Genomic DNA, 19,735 nt, shown 5'->3' with positions numbered 1-19,735 from the left:
TCCATGACAGACTGTAAATCATATTTTGCAGTGTCCAAGACCCATTTCCGAGCTAAACTATTCAGGGAATCTCTCTCTTGATAATCAGGCAGTTGACTTCGCAACTGTCTTCTACTTATGTTAGGGGTCGTAGCAGGCGACCCAAAAAGGGGTAAAAGAAGATTAGTAACGGTGCTGGCCACTTTCTGCCGAAGGGAAGGTGAAACGGATGAACAAACAGATGAAAAAACGGGGTGAGATAAGGCGGGGGTAGAGATGGCAGAAGAGGTATGAGGAATAATAGAGGGGGCACTAGGCAGAATCGTAGAGGGAGCATTAGGAGACGTTAAAAGTACAGTAGGCAACATCGTAGAAAACACAGGTGAAACAGAAGTTGTCGGTGGGCCTGGAGGAGGCTGCACCGAAGAAGTAGGAGCCAGCTGAAGAACAGCTGGTGAGTGCTGTGGAAGAGCCAGAGGCGCAGTTTGTGCAACTAAAGGTTGCGGGGGTGCTGTAGCATTCTGCGCATAGGGGGGTGGCGAAGTTAATAATTGCGACATTAATTGGTCTTTTTCACGCTCTTTTGCTGTCCCTTGCTGAAGAGACGGCAAAACTGGATAACACTTATCTATTGCCATTTTACGTTGCCTGTGCAATTGCTCATTTATCTGCTCTCCCTCATTATCTTTAAACTGCATGGCAGCTTGCATTACTGAAAGTCCCCCTTCTCTCTTATTTTTCTTAGCTAATTTAATTTCTTTTTGTTTGGCTTCTTTGCGCCATATGCGGAAAGAGTCAAACATCGCCGGCCGGGCTTTCTTTTTGAAGAGTTTAACTTCAAGGTTGTCTAAGATTTCAGAATCAAAGCTACCATATTGGGGCCATTTTAAAACACCATCTTTCCTAGTGTATTTAATCCATACCTCGTTGTAAACGATGGGGCCTACCCCATGTTTAACATATAGATCGTAAGTCGGAGTTCCAACTGGAGGAACCGGACATGAGTCCTCCAATCGGGAGTCCCTATTATTACTACCAAGACAAAACCAATTCCCGAGTCTAAGACTAGGCATCCTTTCTCTCTAGTCTAGTTCCAAAACTTCAAAGGATTTATCGACTACGATATTTCTCGTGAAAACACGAGTCCTTCGGTTATGGTGCTTGCAAGAACCAATAAAAACCTTTATGTATCTCCAAGATACCACAAAAGTAAGTCCAACTAAGGACTGGGAGACGCTCCACTTATACTTAACTGAAAAATATCGATGGCTTCACCAGAAGACTCGTCTCAGCGTTTCGCTCTACAGAAAATTTCAAGGGTCCAACATCAGGGCGATAGCCAGGGCAGCAGACCTTGTAGCCGTCGGGAAGCGGGGAACCTCGCAGTAAAGACCTTCGGACCACGTCGACATGCAGGGGTCGATGAGGTGGTGGGCCCTCCTCCGGAATTTTCACACGAAGCTCCTCACGATCTTCAGGCTGATTGGTACCACTGGAATCGCCCCAAACGCTGGGCGCCAAATGAGGTACTGGGTTTTTAAGAACCGGCACAGAACCGGTAACCCAGCGGTGCCAGGGGATCAACACACCAGAGACCTCGGGTTCTCCTGAGTCAGACCGACAGAAACTTCAGAGTCTTTCAGGTGAAGTCAAAGATTTGTTTATTGGCTGCAACCAAGGTGACAGGGTCCTAGAAGTACGATACAAGTATATTCAGGAGACTGCACACTTTCACAAAGTTAGGCTTCTCTTCTTATACACAATATTCTCCCTTGGGCGAAACATTCCTTGGATTCGCGGTATTTCATTTATGGTTACTGATTACAAAAGAAAGCAGAGTCATGATGACATGTACATATTTCACATCGTGCTGCCCATAACAAATCATCCGGCAAGGCCCAACATTTCATCAGATATCGCTGGACCCCTAATAAAAATGGTCACCTCCCCATCATAAAGCAAATGAAGGAAAGGAGTGAAGAAAGATGTGAGCGAGATATGGCAGGTGTGCGTGCTGAAATGGTTTTATGGCTGGTTGAGCCTAGATGCTATCTTGTTCGGCCACTGGGAGGGAACTGACCTAACGAGCTCGGCCTGGGGCAATGGTTCTAACTTGTACTGGGGTCAGAGAGAAGTCGATTAAGGAGTATGTGTCCTTGTGGAATTAAATTCGACTGGATTAAGGCCTATGTAGAGGGCAACATGCAACTAAGGGTTCAGAAGGCAAATGACGATTTCGAGGTGAAATCGTCACTCGAATATGCCGAAAATACATGTACTTGATGTACTCGTCATTCTCGGTCTTTTGATACCAAATTCGTCCTATTTCGACGAAGTTTTTATTCTCGAGTCCGGTACTATAATATGAATCCAGATTTTCAGAACCACACTACGCTCCCCTTTAATCCTACAATAATTGGAACATCACAGATATTTTTGATTGGAGACACCCTGCACTACCCATCTTCCCATAAATACATTGTAAGGCATAGATATTTGTAAGGGGAGACTAAGTGCACCCCCCATATTCCCTACAATACGTGGGAAGGTATACTTTGAAAAAGCGAGCGTACAATAAAATAAAAAATGTGATGAAAAGTGTTTAAAAAGATGGCATGGATGCTTAATTCTCTTACGGGTGCCCGTTGCGGACCCTCTAGGTATTTGGTGGTGTACATGTGGAGTACCTAAAGTACACCATCAGCAATGTCATGGACATGTAGGTAGGCAACATGCGGTGCCTATCACCAAGTGCATGTGAATGCACGCATTCATTCCTGCAATGTTGCGTACGGTGCTGAGAGCACCGCCCGTAACAATGCTAGGAATGGAGGATACATCCTAATTGCCGGTTCCCGGCACTGCTAAGGAGGCGGGCGGGTGAAAGTCCAATCACCATCCAGATGGGCTCATATGTGTTTAAAACTTTGAGAGAAAATAAGGCTAATTGTTTAAGGAGTTTCTCACACAGAGAGTATTTTCTGAAAAAAGCAAATAAATAACAGTGACTGTGTGCAATTTTAAATGTCCAATAGTTTGAAGAAACCATACCTCACAGCAAATAAAAATATGAAAATATATGGAAACATGCACAATTATATATATATTTTTGTTTTAAACCGATAACTCAACAATGTCAAGCAACAACAGAACTACATATGTTAAATCACGTACCGGAAATAACCTTTTGAAATATGGTGGGTACCTCTACTGTAAAGATAAATCTGTTGAACCCAGATCTCATTGGAGGTTTGTGCAATACTTCTCGTCCCATTGCACAGGCAGAGAGGTTACTCTGGAAGAAACCGTGGTTAGGGCAACAGACCATAACCACTCTGCCTCTGCAATGGAAATAGAGGTACGTGAAAATGTACAACAGATAAAACTTCTAGCACACACCTCCAATGAAAACTGTGGTACAATACTTAGGGAAGTGGCTCAAAACTTACCAATGCATGTTGCTGGTAGCATGCCCTCCATCCCCAACCTCAGACGGATGGTTCAAAGCGAAAAAGTGGCAAGTAATCCACACCACATAACACCCCGTACCTTTGAAGACATTAACATCCCTAAGCATTTAATACTAACTTTCGCTAACGAAACCTTTCTACTGTATGATAATTTAGATGTCCTTAAATGAATTTACATTTTTACCACTAACCGTAACATTTTAACCCTTGTGAACAGTCAAATTTGGATGATGGATGGTACTTTCAAATCAACACCCCATCCATTTTCCCAAATTTACACTGTTCATGCAAATATAAATAACACAACAGTCCCTTTAGTGTATGCTTTGCTGCCTGACAAACAATCCTCTACGTACACTGAATTTTTGTCAGTATTAAAAAGTAAAACCTTAAATAAAAGTCCTGCAAAGGTAATAATTGATTTTGAATTGGCAATGATTAGTACAATTACAAAATTATGCCCTGAAACGCAAATCCAAGGAGGTTTCTTTCACTTTTCGCAGGCTTATTGGCGTAAAATCAAGAAATCATCCTTGGTTGAGGATTATTTAGCAAGCAGCAAACTACAGTTTGAATTAAGAACACTAAAGGCCCCATTAGGATAGCGGGCGGAAAACCATCCCGCCCGCCATGGAGGCGGGAAACAACCGCCCGCCATGGAGGCGGTGCAACCGGCAGACAAATTAGGATCGACCGCCACTGGAGACCGACCGCGGCGGTAGCGGTGAAAATGAAACCGCCCGACGTGTGCGGTGATGACAAAACTCCGACCGCGGCGGTCGGAAAAGCTGAGGAAAATACAAAACCGCACACAGGGAAAGCGGAGACACCGCACAGGACATTACGATATCCCCGAGGGTGGCGCGTGCGGAACCGCAGGCACCGTCCGCCGCGGTCGAAGGCAGGATTGCATGGGATAAATGGCGAACAAGCACCAGCAAAGTTACCGCAGCGGACGACCATGAAATCCATGGCGGTCGATGTCAAAGCACCGCAGCAATGCCAAATACTGCATAAACAAAGTAGCCCAGCCTCAAATACATACAACACACACACACAGATACAGAAATGGCAAATAAATATACAATACTACATAACCACACCCACAACACACCTGACAACCACTATCCAATTGGACACACCCACACAGCTGAGTACAAAGCCACACCCTCCACTCACCACAATCCTTTGCATCTTTCCAGAACAGAAGGCCACACACCACATCTGAGAGGAGAGGCAAAATCGCACACCACACCCACCCACCCACCACCACCATCAACACCACCATCACACCATCACAATCAAACCCCCAGCACAGAACACACCTCATCACCACACCCCTGCACCCACACACCCCTGCACCCACAAACACCTCAACACCCCCACACCATGACATCACAAAAAATGCCAAAATTCACAGAGAGTGAGTTGACAGTCATGGTCAACGAGATTGTGAGAGTAGAACCACAACTATTTGGGAACCTAGTCCAACAGACACCATTAGCCACCAGGACACAAATGTGGGAAAGGATTGTCCAAAGGGTGAATGCAGTTGGGGCCACCCCAAGATCCAAGAAGGAGATCATGAAGCGGTGGCATGATCTCAAGAGGGTTGTCAAGGAGAAGAGGAGCAAGAACTGGAATCTGGCAAACGTGACTGGCAGTGGCCCTCCCATCCCACTGAAGACATTCACACCATGGGAGGAGAAGGTGCTTGCTATCCTGCTACCTGAGAGTTACACAGGAGTAGCCGGGGGAGCGGAGGCTGGTAAGTACAGACAAATGTTTAACACCACATTGACTATTACCTCCTTGCAATACCCAACCACCAATACACTGTCCATCCCTAAGCAAGATGTAGCCAGCCATTCTGCTGAGGAGGCCTGTATGGGGCCGGAATGTCAGTACAACAACTCCCACCATAGCCCCTGTCCCACAGCCCAGCAGCATGGAGGCCTCCCCCACCCAGGAGCAAGTGTCAGCCATTGCACTGTTTAACAAACAAACTTACAGGTTGGTAGCCATCTTCACTTGGAGCCTGTTTGTGGGTGTGAGGGAGGGAGGCCTGTCTCACTACTCCCAGCATGCCCCCCTGTCCCACAGCCCAGCAGCATGGAGGCCTCCCCCACCCAGGAGCAAGTGTCAGCCATTGCACTGTTTAACAAACAAACTTACAGGTTGGTAGCCATCTTCACTTGGAGCCTGTTTGTGGGTGTGAGGGAGGGAGGCCTGTCTTACTACTCCCAGCATGCCCCCCTGTCCCACAGCCCAGCAGCATGGAGGCCTCCCCCACCCAGGAGCAAGTGTCAGCCATTGCACTGTTTAACAAACAAACTTACAGGTTGGTAGCCATCTTCACTGGAGCCTGTTTGTGGGTGTGAGGGAGGGAGGCCTGTCTCACTACTCCCAGCATGCCCCCCTGTCCCACAGCCCAGCAGCATGGAGGCCTCCCCCACCCAGGAGCAAGTGTCAGCCATTGCACTGTTTAACAAACAAACTTACAGGTTGGTAGCCATCTTCACTTGGAGGCTGTTTGTGGGTGTGAGGGAGGGAGGCCTGTCTCACTACTCCCAGCATGCCCCCCTGTCCCACAGCCCAGCAGCATGGAGGCCTCCCCCACCCAGGAGCAAGTGTCAGCCATTATACCCTGCACGCTCACCTTACAGGTATGTAACTACCGTTTATCTACATGAAGTGTGTGTGTGTATTAATCTATTTAGTATTGTACAAAATGCATAGACAATCAACCTTTAGGACACCATGATCTAACTATCCACTATGTAATGTAACACGATGTTGCCATGATTTGTACAACTGATGACAGCACAATGCACTAGTGTACAGACAGCTGATGATACACAGATGACACAAACACTGACCACTCCCCATCTACTCCACAGGTGATGAAGAACTCACTGCTGGGGACAACACCAACGACCAGCAGAGCCAGTCTCCACCTCCGGCACATGGACTCACAGATGCAGACTCCCAGGACAGTTTGGACGATGAGCTCCAGGCCGGCCCATCCGGTGTTCCACACACCCAGAGGTCCCAGGCCCCCATCCTCCCCACCACCACCTCTGCTGCAACGACAACGCAGCAGACCCCTGCTGTCACGGCCTCTGCCTCCACCGCAACCACCACCGCAGCCACTGCCACCAACACCACCACTACCACCAGTACCACCTGCAGCACCCTCCCTGTCCCTAGGGATGACCAGCCCACACCAACAACTGTGGAGGGCAGGGAGCCAGTGCGTGGCGCACCAGTGGCGAGGGAAGAGGTCCATGGCAGCAGAGCAGGTGGGAGGGCCAGGGCCAACACCAGACCTCGGGAGGAGTGGACACCATCCCTGGACCACTTCACCAGAGTTGTGGATGCCTACCAAGAGGTCCAGGGACAAAGTGGCCGGTCGGATGAATTTTTAAGGGAGCTCATCCTGCTGATGAGGTCCATCGATAACCGCCTGGGACAGATGGTGGACCTCATGGGCCAGCAAGTGGCGTTGCAGAGGGACAGGCCTGTGTCCCAACCATCACCGCCGTCCCCTCCTGTTGTGCAGCAGGATGACAGTCCACCATCCTCCCCTGCGCCAACAGAGAGGGGCGAGTCCTCTGACGCCGCTGGCCATTCAGCAGGCCCCCCACCGCCAAAAAGATCTAGGGGGCGTCCGAAGAAGAGCCTGGGAGTCTCTGGAAGCCAAGCACCTGCCACACCACACGCCAGTCACGGAGCCAGCCTTGAAGACAACCCTCTCCCCAACTGCATTGACTTTTTGGACTATCTTTCCCCACATTGCCTTGGCAATGGCACCTGTCTGTTGGACTGGGTCACCACATTCATGTGGTGTCTACTCTTGCATCTCAGCGACCATGACTGTCAACTCACTGCTCATTCCCCACCTTCCTGTAAATATTCACGCACAATTCACATGTCCACCCCGTAAATAAAATACCTTACAATCCAGATTTTGTGTAGTGAATTCTTTAGTGCATTATTTACAATGATGATAATGTCCATGATATGTAAACATGATGTACAGTATGCAGGGCAGGAACACGCTGGAGCACCTAGGGAGACACAACAGAACTACAGTCACTGGTCTCATCGTGGCAACACACACAGATCACTGATCCACAAATATCCTAATTATCACAGGTACCCTACACAGTGTCTATCTGATATGCTTTAATACCGTCCATAATACATCTCCGGACGTAACGTCCATTCCAACAATACCATACATAGGTGACAGAACATGTGGCTATTGGGAACATCTGCGCATATCCATTGACAACATAAGCTAACACACTAGACTATGTAGACGTTGTAACTCGTCACAGTGAAGTAGCGTTTCAATTAGCTGCTGCCGTTGGTCAACTCCTTCCTCCTCTCCACTCTCCTCATCACTGGATTCAGGTCCCTGAGCAGGTTGTGGCCTTGGTTCCTCACCGTCGTCCAGGAGCAGGGGGACCCCCTTGTGGATGGCCAGGTTGTGTAGCATACAGCATGCCACAACGATCTTGCACACCTTCCCAGGCGAGTATGCAAGTGCGCCTCCAGTCCTGTCAAGGCACCGGAACCTTGCCTTCAGCAGCCCAAAAGTACGTTCAATTACCCGTCGTGTCCTGCCATGGGCCTCATTGTAACGGATCTCTGCTGGTGTCTGGGGATTACGGAGTGGGCTCAACAGCCATGGCCTACTGGGATAAGCAGAGTCCCCTGTGAATAAAAAACACACATTGCAATGTTGTACGGCCACAGTAAAGGCAGTGACACACAGCACGTGATAGCAGTTGTGTAACTCACCCACAATCCAGGCACGTTCGGGATGCAGATTCTCCATCATCCGTGGCACCATGCTGTTCCTCATGATGAAAGAGTCATGTGCCGAACCGGGATACTTAGCACACACATGTGAAATTGTCATGTCTGCAAGGCACACCACCTGCACATTCATGGAGTGGTAGTGTTTCCGGTTTCGATAAATGTGCTCCGTCGCCTGCGGTGCCACCAGAGCCACATGGGTGCAATCGATCGCACCGACTACATGTGGGATGTGCCCAAGTGGATAGAAGTCCTCCTTAACGGCAGCCAATTCACGTCCCCGGGGGAAATGGATGTAGCGATTCCGATAGATCATCATGGCCTCGAGTACATCCCTCAGCACCATGCTGAACATGGGCTGCGACATTCCCCCAGCGTTAGCCACGGTCTCCTGGAAGGAACCAGTCGCAAAGAAGTGTAGTGCTGCCATTACCTTGTAGGTGGGTGTGAATGCCGTAGGATAGTGACGGTGAGGCTGCAGGTGGGGCTCCAATAGATCACACAAGATCTTCAATGTCGGTCTGTCCAACCGGAATTTCCTGATGATTGCCTCATTCTCCATGTCCTCAAGCACAATCAACTGACGTAGGAGATTTGGCCTCCTCCTAGTTTAGGATTAAAAACAATAGGTCAATGACAAGCATCATGAGATGGCCATAGCACAAAGCATCAATGATGTAATGGGAAAACAACAATGGCCAGAGAGATGCATGGCACATCTGGTTACATGGCTGCCCAATAGCTACACACAGAGGGCAGGCCTCTCCAGTGACAATACCCAAGTGACATTAATGTGGATACAATGATTGAACTAGTGACATGCGCAGACATGGAGCTACAAGAGCCACAAATCTAATGTGACTTAACATGTCTGTCATACCCATCTGCCGTACCTGCCAGACCTCAATGCATCATGTACATTGTGGAAGCATTCATCAACACAATGATCACAATAGCAGGGACACTTCTGGTTGTGTGCATGATCAGTTCTGAATGCACAAGTCAGGTACGATACAATGCAGTGCCCCCAGCCCGGTCAAGGTCTGCACTGACCAACAACACATTAAACCTCACTACATCTATGTAGAGCACCTGACGTCTGTCAATCATTACCCATCAAAAGCCTTACTAAAATGGCACAAACACATGCTAAAGTGGCTCAGACTGAACGTGCGTCCTCCTGTGGATGCAATGGCTCTGTGGCATCGTGTGTACAATGATGTGCCCTACACCATGTAGCTGCATGGCACTTATACATTGTCCATGATTGACATACACAGCAATGTGTACGAAAATGCCAGAACCTACCGCCGGTCCCCAGCGGTGTGACCCCAGCACCACCATCTACCCAGCCAAGGTAGCCATTGGCACATGGACTTGTGTACATGCCGCTGGCTAGGCTCCGCCGCATCAGTCGCGGTACCTACCGCCGGTCCCCAGCGGTGTGACCCCAGCACCACCATCTACCCAGCCAAGGTAGCCATTGGCACATGGACTTGTGTACATGCCGCTGGCTAGGCTCCGCCGCATCAGTCGCGGTACCTACCGCCGGCCCCCAGCGGTGTTACCCCAGCACCACCATCTACCCAGCCAAGGTAGCCATTGGCACATGGACTTGTGTACATGCCGCTGGCTAGGCTCCGCCGCATCAGTCGCGGTACCTACCGCCGGTCCCCAGCGGTGTGACCCCAGCACCACCATCTACCCAGCCAAGGTAGCCATTGGCACATGGACTTGTGTACATGCCGCTGGCTAGGCTCCGCCGCATCAGTCGCGGTACCTACCGCCGGTCCCCAGCGGTGTGACCCCAGCACCACCATCTACCCAGCCAAGGTAGCCATTGGCACATGGACTTGTGTACATGCCGCTGGCTAGGCTCCGCCGCATCAGTCGCGGTACCTACCGCCGGTCCCCAGCGGTGTGACCCCAGCACCACCATCTACCCAGCCAAGGTAGCCATTGGCACATGGACTTGTGTACATGCCGCTGGCTAGGCTCCACCGCATCAGTCGCGGTACCTACCGCCGGTCCCCAGCGGAGCGTCACCGCCGTGGAGCATTGCATACAGCCAATGGCATGGGTGTTCAATGTGGCATGATGCAGATTTGAAAAATGCGGAAGCGGCGCGCCGCCGCCGCGGAGGCGGTCATTGGATGCTTTTGAATTATGCACCATCACGGTAGCGCACCCCGGACACCCGCGGTGCGTCACCGCCATGGTGCATTGCATACAGCCAATGGCATGGGTGTTCAATGTGGCATGATGCAGATTTGAAAAATGCGGAAGCGGCGCGCCGCCGCCGCGGAGGCGGTCATTGGATGCTTTTGAATGATGCACCATCGCGGTAGCGCACCCCGGACACCCGCGGTGCGTCACCGCCATGGTGCATTGCATACAGCCAATGGCATGGGTGTTCAATGTGGCATGATGCAGATTTGAAAAATGCGGAAGCGGCGCGCCGCCGCCGCGGAGGCGGTCATTGGATGCTTTTGAATACTGCACCATCGCGGTAGCGCACCCCGGACACCCGCGGTGCGTCACAGCCATGGTGCATTGCATACAGCCAATGGCATGGGTGTTCAATGTGGCATGATGCAGATTTGAAAAATGCGGAAGCGGCGCGCCGCCGCCGCGGAGGCGGTCATTGGATGCTTTTGAATAAGGCTGACCCAGACAACCAATTGTAGCACCTTATCAGCTTCCTAACGACCCCATGGGCCTATAAATCTGTGGGAGTGAGCCACACATTCCCACTGCTCACAGAGCCTGCTGCCTGGGACCCTCTCCTGCTGCTCACAGAGCCTGCTGCCTGGGACCCTCTCCTGCTGCTGCCTGAGACCCTCTCCTGCTGATCACAGAGCCTGCTGCCTGGGACCCTCTCCTGCTGCTGCCTGGGACCCTCTCCTGCTGCTGCCTGAGACCCTCTCCTGCTGCTCACAGAGCCTGCTGCCTGGGACCCTCTCCTGCTGCTGCCTGGGACCCTCTCCTGCTGCTGCCTGAGACCCTCTCCTGCTGCTCACAGAGCCTGCTGCCTGGGACCCTCTCCTGATGCTGCCTGGGACCCTCTCCTGCTGCTCACAGAGCCTGCTGCCTGAGACCCTCTCCTGCTGCTCACAGAGCCTGCTGCCTGGGACCCTCTCCTGCTGCTGCCTGAGACCCTCTCCTGCTGCTCACAGAGCCTGCTGCCTGGGACCCTCTCCTGCTGCTGCCTGGGACCCTCTCCTGCTGCTGCCTAAGACCCTCTCCTGCTGCTCACAGAGCCTGCTGCCTGGGACCCTCTCCTGCTGCTGCCTGAGACCCTCTCCTGCTGCTCACAGAGCCTGCTGCCTGGGACCCTCTCCTGCTGCTGCCTGAGGCCCTCTCCTGCTGCTCACAGAGCCTGCTGCCTGGGACCCTCTCCTGCTGCTGCCTGGGACACCTCAGAACTCACTTCCGCCACAGGTCTGCCATATCCACAGGGATGTCAAGAACAGATAAGATCCGTGCCAGTCCATTCACGAGTGAGGAGCTGGATGTCCTTGTGAACGAGGTGCTGGCACAGTACCCACGGCTGTTTGGTGGCCCCAATGTCGTGGTAAGTCACCATGTAGGGAGCAGTAGGGCAGGGTGGTGTCAGACGTGTATTCATGATGCTGCAGTATGTTATTTTGGATGTGGGGTGCAGACAAACACTGACAGACAAGATGTTTCCAGGTGGTGGGAGTGTGTGTTTTGCATTATGACTCTGTCCTAGGCCTATACTTGTATGTGTGAGTGGGATGTGCTACTTTTTGGGGCAGACATGACCAACGGTTGTTTGCCTTGTAGCTGGTTGGACAGTGTCCGCTTGTGATGTAATTTCAGGGTGCCCCTGTAGTCATAGTCAGGCTGCCCTTCCAAAGTTTGTCCATCAGCCAACTTACATGCTACAGTTGCTGCACACTGATTAGTGGATATGCCACATCAATGCCCTGTACAATTTCTGATTTACACAGTGCTGTAGATGCATTTGTGTTGAAGCATCATTCTTCAGTGTGATAATCATGGAGACTACGAAGCTCAATGTGTGCATGCATTCACTAATGTTTATGCCATGCAGAGTGGCCTTGTGAGGGTACCCCCAGTTCTGGAGGGAGGGAGGTCACTGTGCGTCCAGATTCAGTGTCTGGCTGCTGTACTGATAGATGCTGACATATGACAATGTGTAAATGTTCATTAGTCCTTCTTTACTCTCATACCTGCAGCTCAAAGTACACCAACGTAAGGCTGTCTGGAGGGCCATAGCAGCAAAGGTGCGAGCCCTGGGTGTATCAAACAGACAACACACACACTGTCACAAGAGGTGGGACGACATCAGCCGGCTGGCTAAGCAAGTGGCAGAGATGAACTTGGGGATGGTACCACGCACAGGGCGTGTGGCACGCCGTACCATGACTCCGCTGATGGCACGCATACTGGCAGTGACCTATCCAGACCTGGATGCACGTCTGAAGGGGCTTCAGCAGCAAGACAGAGATGGTGAGTATCCGGGGAGGGAGAGTTTGTCTGGGAGTGGATGCATGTGTAGAGTGCCTGTGTCTGCGGTGACACATGTGATGTGCGTGTGCTGCCATGCTGTGATATGTGATGTGAGTGGCAACTGTGATGTGTGTCTGTATGAGGCATTGGCCCACCATGGCCTTACTCTGCAGCTCCTGGCTGCAGTTTTCAGTCCTTGACATATATTTTGTTGTCCACATGGTCACTCTTCTTTGTGATGGTGGGTGTAGTCCCTATTATGCTGTACAGCTGTGTCCACTTAATGAGTGTTACACCATGTCAGTCTACTTTGCATGCACCTGCATGGTAGTGGGCCACACATCTGACAACAATGTGAACCCACATTGGCACATGGTGATTGTAATGGCCTATTTGACAATGTGGCATGTGTAGACAAAACAGGTGTGTGTATTCCCCTCTGGATCCCTTTAGGCTCTGTAAGTGGTGATGTTAGTTGTGGCTACATCATGTCCATGGGGCAGGTCCATGTGGGCTGGGGGAACACCATCCGTGGGCAGGGTGTAGTGCTGTGTGTCATCGACATTGGTCCACTCCTGCCTGTTTATCCGCATGACAGGCACAGTTGTGGTCTAAATGGTGTGTAGCTGCACAATGATTTGAGGGTGTGGTGGTTACCATGTAGCTCTAGGCCTCTCATGTGCTGCATTGCTCTGATATCGTGTGACCAGACAATGACACTTATACAACCATGTTTCTGTCGCTAATGCAGATTCGCAAGACACCACGGCGGAACATGATCCTGAAAGTGGTGGCGAGACCAGCACGACAGCGGCAGCAGAGCAGGGTGAGACGGAGCAAAGTGACACTGACCACACCAGCGCTGATGAGGGTGACAGGAGTATGCATGAGGAATCTGTGGCTGAGACACAGAGTACCACTTCATCTGATGGCAGGGGGGATGAGTCCCTGTTAGCAGCCACAGGGGATGGGGACTCTGCTGCTGCATCTGACTACCAACGGCCACTGCCCACCCTCCCATCCACTTCCTCTGGGGCTGGCCGTATCCGTGTCACTAAGAGGGGACGTGTGACATTCACACATGGCACCGCAGCACCTGCACCTGTCCCCCCTGCTGCCCTCAGTGCAGAGTGCGTAGAGCTCCTGCGGCAACTTTGCGTGGGCCAGACCGCCCTGCTGAATGCCTTCAGTGCACACGATAACAAATTAGGGCAGGTTCTGGCATTCATGGAGGGCATACACTCTGACGTGGGTGGCCTACATCGTACACTCCTGTCATTGTCAGGTACAGTGACGTCAGCCCTCCAACAAGCACATGCCCCCTTTGCAGCTCAGGTGCCTGTGACGTCCACCCAGTCAGTGGCCACATCAGATGACAGTGAGCACTTGGGACATACATCAAGTAAACGTTACAACACTAGGAGCACAGCTCAGACCCAAAGCAAACAATCCCGTCCACAGACTCCATCCCCAAAGAAGGGCAGGGACCCCCCAATATGCACAGACAAGGTGAAGTCACAGAAGAGCAAGGCCAGAAGAGCATTGTGTCAGACATCAGGCTCACATGCTGCTGAGCCATCACCAGAAATTGACTCTGCTATGCCCACAGAGGATGTGTGGGATGTCATGACTACACCTGGGGAGAACACAGGGACACACCCACCTACCACATCAACCCCAGAACAAAGTACATCGAGGCAGGTGGAGGGAAGCCCTGTCGTGACCAGCCCAGTCATTGTGGCAGTGGAGACCCCTGTCGTGACCAGCCCAGTCATTGTGGCAGTGGAGACCCCTGTCGTGACCAACCCAGTCATTGTGGCAAAGAAGGGCAGTGTAGTGGCCATCCCTGGCAAGAAGGGACAGGAGGGCAGTGTAGACACCACCCCTGGGGTAAGTGGGAAGGTGGTCACTGTGGGGGGTACACCTTCCAGAGAGGGTAAAGTGGTCCGGAGGCGTAGCCAGCCCAAGCGTACTGCAGGATCAAGCACTTCTCCAGAGGGAGTGGCAGTGTCTGCCCCTGATGTGGAACAGTTGGGGGGTGTGCAGGTGGTGTCAACGCCACTTCCCATCAACCCCATGACAGGGAAGCAAATTCATATTCCAAAGAAGTGGAAGGGCACCCCTCCTACCTCTCCCACCCACACTGTGTCAAGGGCGTGCATGACTCCACCTCCACGTGCCACGGTGCCACCTGGTCCGCACAGCCCTCCACCTTGCAGGCCCTCTGTTATAGCCACATCACATGTCCCTCTGTCACACCAGTCAAGTGGACCTGCAGTCCCTGACACACAGCCAGGTTCCACTCCACATGACAGCCAGGAGTGAGTTGTCAACACCCTCAGACGCCTGTGCCACACATAGGTGTGCTACAGTAGACCATTGTTAGCGATGTGGGTGTGTTCCTGGGCCTGTTGCTCTGATGTGCTGTACCCTGCCAAGGACTCTGGGCCTGTTGCTCTGATGTGCTCTCCCCTGCCCTGCCATGGACTCTGGGCCTGTTGCTCTGATGTGCTCTCCCCTGCCCTGCCAAGGACTCTGGGCCTGTTGCTCTGATGTGCTGTACCCTGCCAAGGACTCTGGGCCTGTTGCTCTGATGTGCTCTCCCCTGCCCTGCCAAGGACTCTGGGCCTGTTGCTCTGATGTGCTGTACCCTACCAAGGACTTGGGCCTGTTGCTCTGATGTGCTGTACCCTGCCAAGGACTCTGGGCCTGTTGCTCTGATGTGCTGTACCCTGCCAAGGACTCTGGGCCTGTTGCTCTGATGTGCTGTACCCTGCCAAGTACTCTGGGCCTGTTGCTCTGATGTGCTCTCCCCTGCCCTGCCATGGACTCTGGGCCTGTTGCTCTGATGTGCTCTCCCCTGCCCTGCCCTGGACTCTGGGCCTGTTGCTCTGATGTGCTGTACCCTGCCAAGGACTCTGGGCCTGTTGCTCTGATGTGCTATACCCTGCCAAGGACTCTGGGCCTGTTGCTCTGATGTGCTGTACCCTGCCAAGGACTCTGGGCCTGTTGCTCTGATGTGCTGTACCCTGCCAAGGACTCTGGGCCTGTTGCTCTGATGTGCTGTACCCTGCCCTGCCATGGACTCTGGGCCTGTTGCTCTGATGTGCTCTCCCCTGCCCTGCCAAGGACTCTGGGCCTGTTGCTCTGATGTGCTCTCCCCTGCCCTGCCAAGGACTCTGGGCCTGTTGCTCTGATGTGCTCTCCCCTGCCAAGGACTCTGGGCCTGTTGCTCTGATGTGCTGTACCCTGCCAAGGACTCTGGGCCTGTTGCTCTGATGTGCTCTCCCCTGCCCTGCCATGGACTCTGGGCCTGTTGCTCTGATGTGCTCTCCCCTGCCCTGCCAAGGACTCTGGGCCTGTTGCTCTGATGTGCTCTCCCCTGCCCTGCCAAGGACTCTGGGCCTGTTGCTCTGATGTGCTCTCCCCTGCCAAGGACTCTGGGCCTGTTGCTCTGATGTGCTGTACCCTGCCAAGGACTCTGGGCCTGTTGCTCTGATGTGCTGTACCCTGCCAAGGACTCTGGGCCTGTTGCTCTGATGTGCTGTACCCTGCCAAGGACTCTGGGCCTGTTGCTCTGATGTGCTGTACCCTGCCAAGGACTCTGGGCCTGTTGCTCTGATGTGCTGTACCCTGCCAAGGACTCTGGGCCTGTTGCTCTGATGTGCTCTCCCCTGCCCTGCCAAGGACTCTGGGCCTGTTGCTCTGATGTGCTGTACCCTGCCCTGCCAAGGACTTTGCACTTCCCGATTGTGATTCACCAGTGCATAGTCTATGGCATTTGAACATGATTTTGAGACTTGCTGGTGTCTAATAATGTTGTGTAGCTACATCTGTGCAATATGTGAATAAATACAGTACATTATGGTGTGTTTTCTCTGTCTCCTTACTGATTAAAGTCATTTTCTTGTTTGACTGAGTTCCATGGTCTATTTTGTACATTACCATTGCAAGGTTCTATGTGGCCATATGATTTTTAGACAGGGGGACAGGTTCTTCAGTCCATTGTGGCCCTGCTGATGTTGTACTCTGTGATGGTTATTTGGCAGGCCATGCAGTTTTCGTGTGGGTGAATTGCTATTGCTGCATACACTGTTCACAGGTCACCTTGGGGGACACTGGCAGCACAGGGTGTGCAGCTGTGCTGTGGTGTAGTCGATGTTTATGATGTGATGAGGTGTGTGTTTCCCTTTCTGTGTGCCCTGGCGTGTATGTGTATGGTCGTCTTGTGTTGCCCCTTGGTCCTGGTGGCATGGCTTACATGGCATGTGTGGTGTTGGGTGTGGCAGAGGTGTGCAGTGTGAAGGGTGTTAGTTTGTAGTGTATGTATGTGTGCCCCTGTATGGTGTGAGACACACATGTGTCAGGCAGGAGTTGTATGCCTGTTGTATGTTTTGTCTTGCCCTGTGTGGATGTTTGTATACAATTGTGTGGGCTGTGGGGAGTGCACTGGTGTTGTGTGTCCGTTGTCAGGCAATCCTGCTGTGCCTTTGTCCCTGGTTGTGTGTCGCAGTGTGTGTGTATTGTGCTTGTTGTTACAGTGCTTGTTGATGTGCATGGGGGTGCACGGGATAGGCACCTGGCCTGTGACTACTTCGGGTGGTGTGCAGTGTTGGTCGGGGTGGTGTGTCGCTGTGATGTTTGGAAAGTGTCCATGCCTTGGTGTTGCCCTGCCTTCTGCATAGTGCGCATGTGTTGACCGCGGCGGTGACGTGTCCGTGACCGTGACGTTGCTGCAGGTTGGCCGACGTTGTGTGTTCCGGATGCCGTGGGGTGCCTTGTTGTGAGGTGGGTGATGTGTGGGTGCCCATGTGGATGTGTTGTGCCCCCCAGCAGGATGCCAGTGTGGTGCTTGGGCCCTGTGTCGGCATGTGTGTTGTGTGGTGTATATGTGTAGTGACGTACCTGCGGCGGCGTCCGCGGCGGCCCATCTGGCGATAGTGTTGCAGCAGGTACATGACCGGATGCATGTGGAGGGCTAGGTCCATGGGGTTCATGTCGGGTCTCGTCGTGCGTGCTCCGCTGTAGACTTTCCGCCTGCTAGAGCTGTGCGGTGTCTCCGCTGCGGTGCGTCAGCTTGTTTGGGCCATCCTAATTTGTCGAGCGGGGCGGACGTCATCGGCCGCGGCGGAGGGTCTCGATTGGCTGCAGCCGCCGCGGTGGCGGGCGCACCTTGATGGCGGAGCGCGGCGCTCCGCGGCGGACGGGAAATGACCTGTGTTTACATATCCTAATGTGGCGGACGTGAATTCCACTGCTTGCGGGCGGAAAAAGCTGTTTTTCCGCCCCGCCATCGTTGCGGTAGTGCCACCGCCCGACATCCTAATGGACCCCTAACTGCGTTGTGTTTTGTACCACCAGAGAGTGTAGATGAGTACTACACTGCAATTACCGAATCAGAATTCTTTACCCAGAATGAAGATAAATTGGCACCAATTCTAAATTATTTTGAGGATACATGGATTGGCCGTCTAAGCAGATTGGGCCGCAGGAGGAAACCCAAGTATCCTATAGAATGGTGGAACTGCTATTCAACCTGCTTGGAGGGTGGTGCAAAAACCAACAATGCCATTGAGGGATGGCATAATTCATTTAATAAAGCCATTGGTAAGCATCATCCTAATCTTTATCATTTTCTGGAGATTTTGAAAAAAGAACAAAGTTTCCAGGAAATGAGACTAGCGCAATCACTGTCAGGTAGTCTGAATCCACGGATTTCCCAAAAAAGCAAGGAAATGTCCGAGAGACTATTAGCTAAACTTCAACAATTTTCATTGATGGTGGCTTCGGACTACCTTGACAGTATTGCTTTTATTTTACATTACTAATACACTTACATCTATAGGTAATTACTTGTCATTTTTTCATCTAACAACAATTCATTTGGAATTTTTGAAATTGTTTTTTAACTTACATTTTTGGGGTTCCAACCTTTTTTTTTTTTTTAAATGGGACTGCAAAATAATTCCTCAAGTTACCATTGCTCATTAACTCCTATGACCACAATCTTTGCCCAAATCATTATTTGTTTCCAAATCTAAAAAAATCTCCCTGGAAAATCCTTTACTGTTCTTTTAAAATTTAAACCAGGCATATATGCTAAAAAGGCATGCCTCAATGCATTGCATAACAGCAATCTTCCAACAAGAAATTGTAAATGTTCATTCTTGCATATGTTAATATTATTTGCCAAATAACCGAAAAAAAGAATGCTTTTTGAAGGATAAGAATTTAAAAGTGTCTTAATCTGTAATTAAATATTGAATAAGAAAGAAAGGCAACTATAATAGCCTAAATTCTTTGAAAATCCGAAAAGTTGCAAGATATGCAGCGTACCAAAACAATTAAAATGAGCTTTCCACAAAAAATGATCTTCTAGTGCATCTGGCACAGCTATTCTTTTCCATATGTTCACAGATGCATTGAAAACAACAATTAAAGTGCCTATATTCGCAGTGCACATTAAAAAGAAAAAAAATGCCCTTAATCAGTATATATTCCAAACTATCCCAGCTTATAAAATTAAAAAGCATTCCAAATCATTGTAAAATCAAAGATATGTAAAAAAATTTGAAACCATTCCAATGGAGAAAATACTATTGGTGACATGCATCTGTGTGCAAAATCGGGTCAACAGAGTTTTTCACAAATTATACCCGTTTAAATGCTAAACACTTCCCTCAGATTAATCTTTACTTTTGAGGTTCCCACCATATTTAAATCTATAAAAACAAGTTTTGTCTTACCTGTCAGCAAATCGTCCGTCATCTCCTCTTCACCAGAAGGCACTACAATCTGGAAAACAAGGGAAAAAATCTTGTGCAAACGGCAGCAGATTCGACAGAAATTGAAAACGGACAAGGATTTCCATATAAAACCATTGTAAAGCGTGGGAAATTGAAATGTTACTGTATTATAAATTATAATAAAAATACAACTGCACATTGTTTTCGAAAATTACA

General features: G+C 50.9%; 1 pseudogene; it reads left to right on the top strand.

The window, feature by feature from the left end:
• Positions 1-3,112: 3,112 nt before the first annotated feature.
• LOC144785223 (uncharacterized) lies at positions 3,113-18,601 on the top strand (annotated as a pseudogene).
• The last annotated feature ends 1,134 nt before the right edge of the window (positions 18,602-19,735 follow it).

The sequence above is a fragment of the Lissotriton helveticus genome, chromosome 10, assembly GCF_964261635.1.
Source record: "Lissotriton helveticus chromosome 10, aLisHel1.1, whole genome shotgun sequence".
Classification (NCBI taxonomy): Eukaryota; Metazoa; Chordata; class Amphibia; order Caudata; family Salamandridae; genus Lissotriton; species Lissotriton helveticus.
The sequence above is the reverse complement of the archived record's forward strand: the minus strand, read 5'-3'. Positions and strand labels throughout refer to the sequence as shown.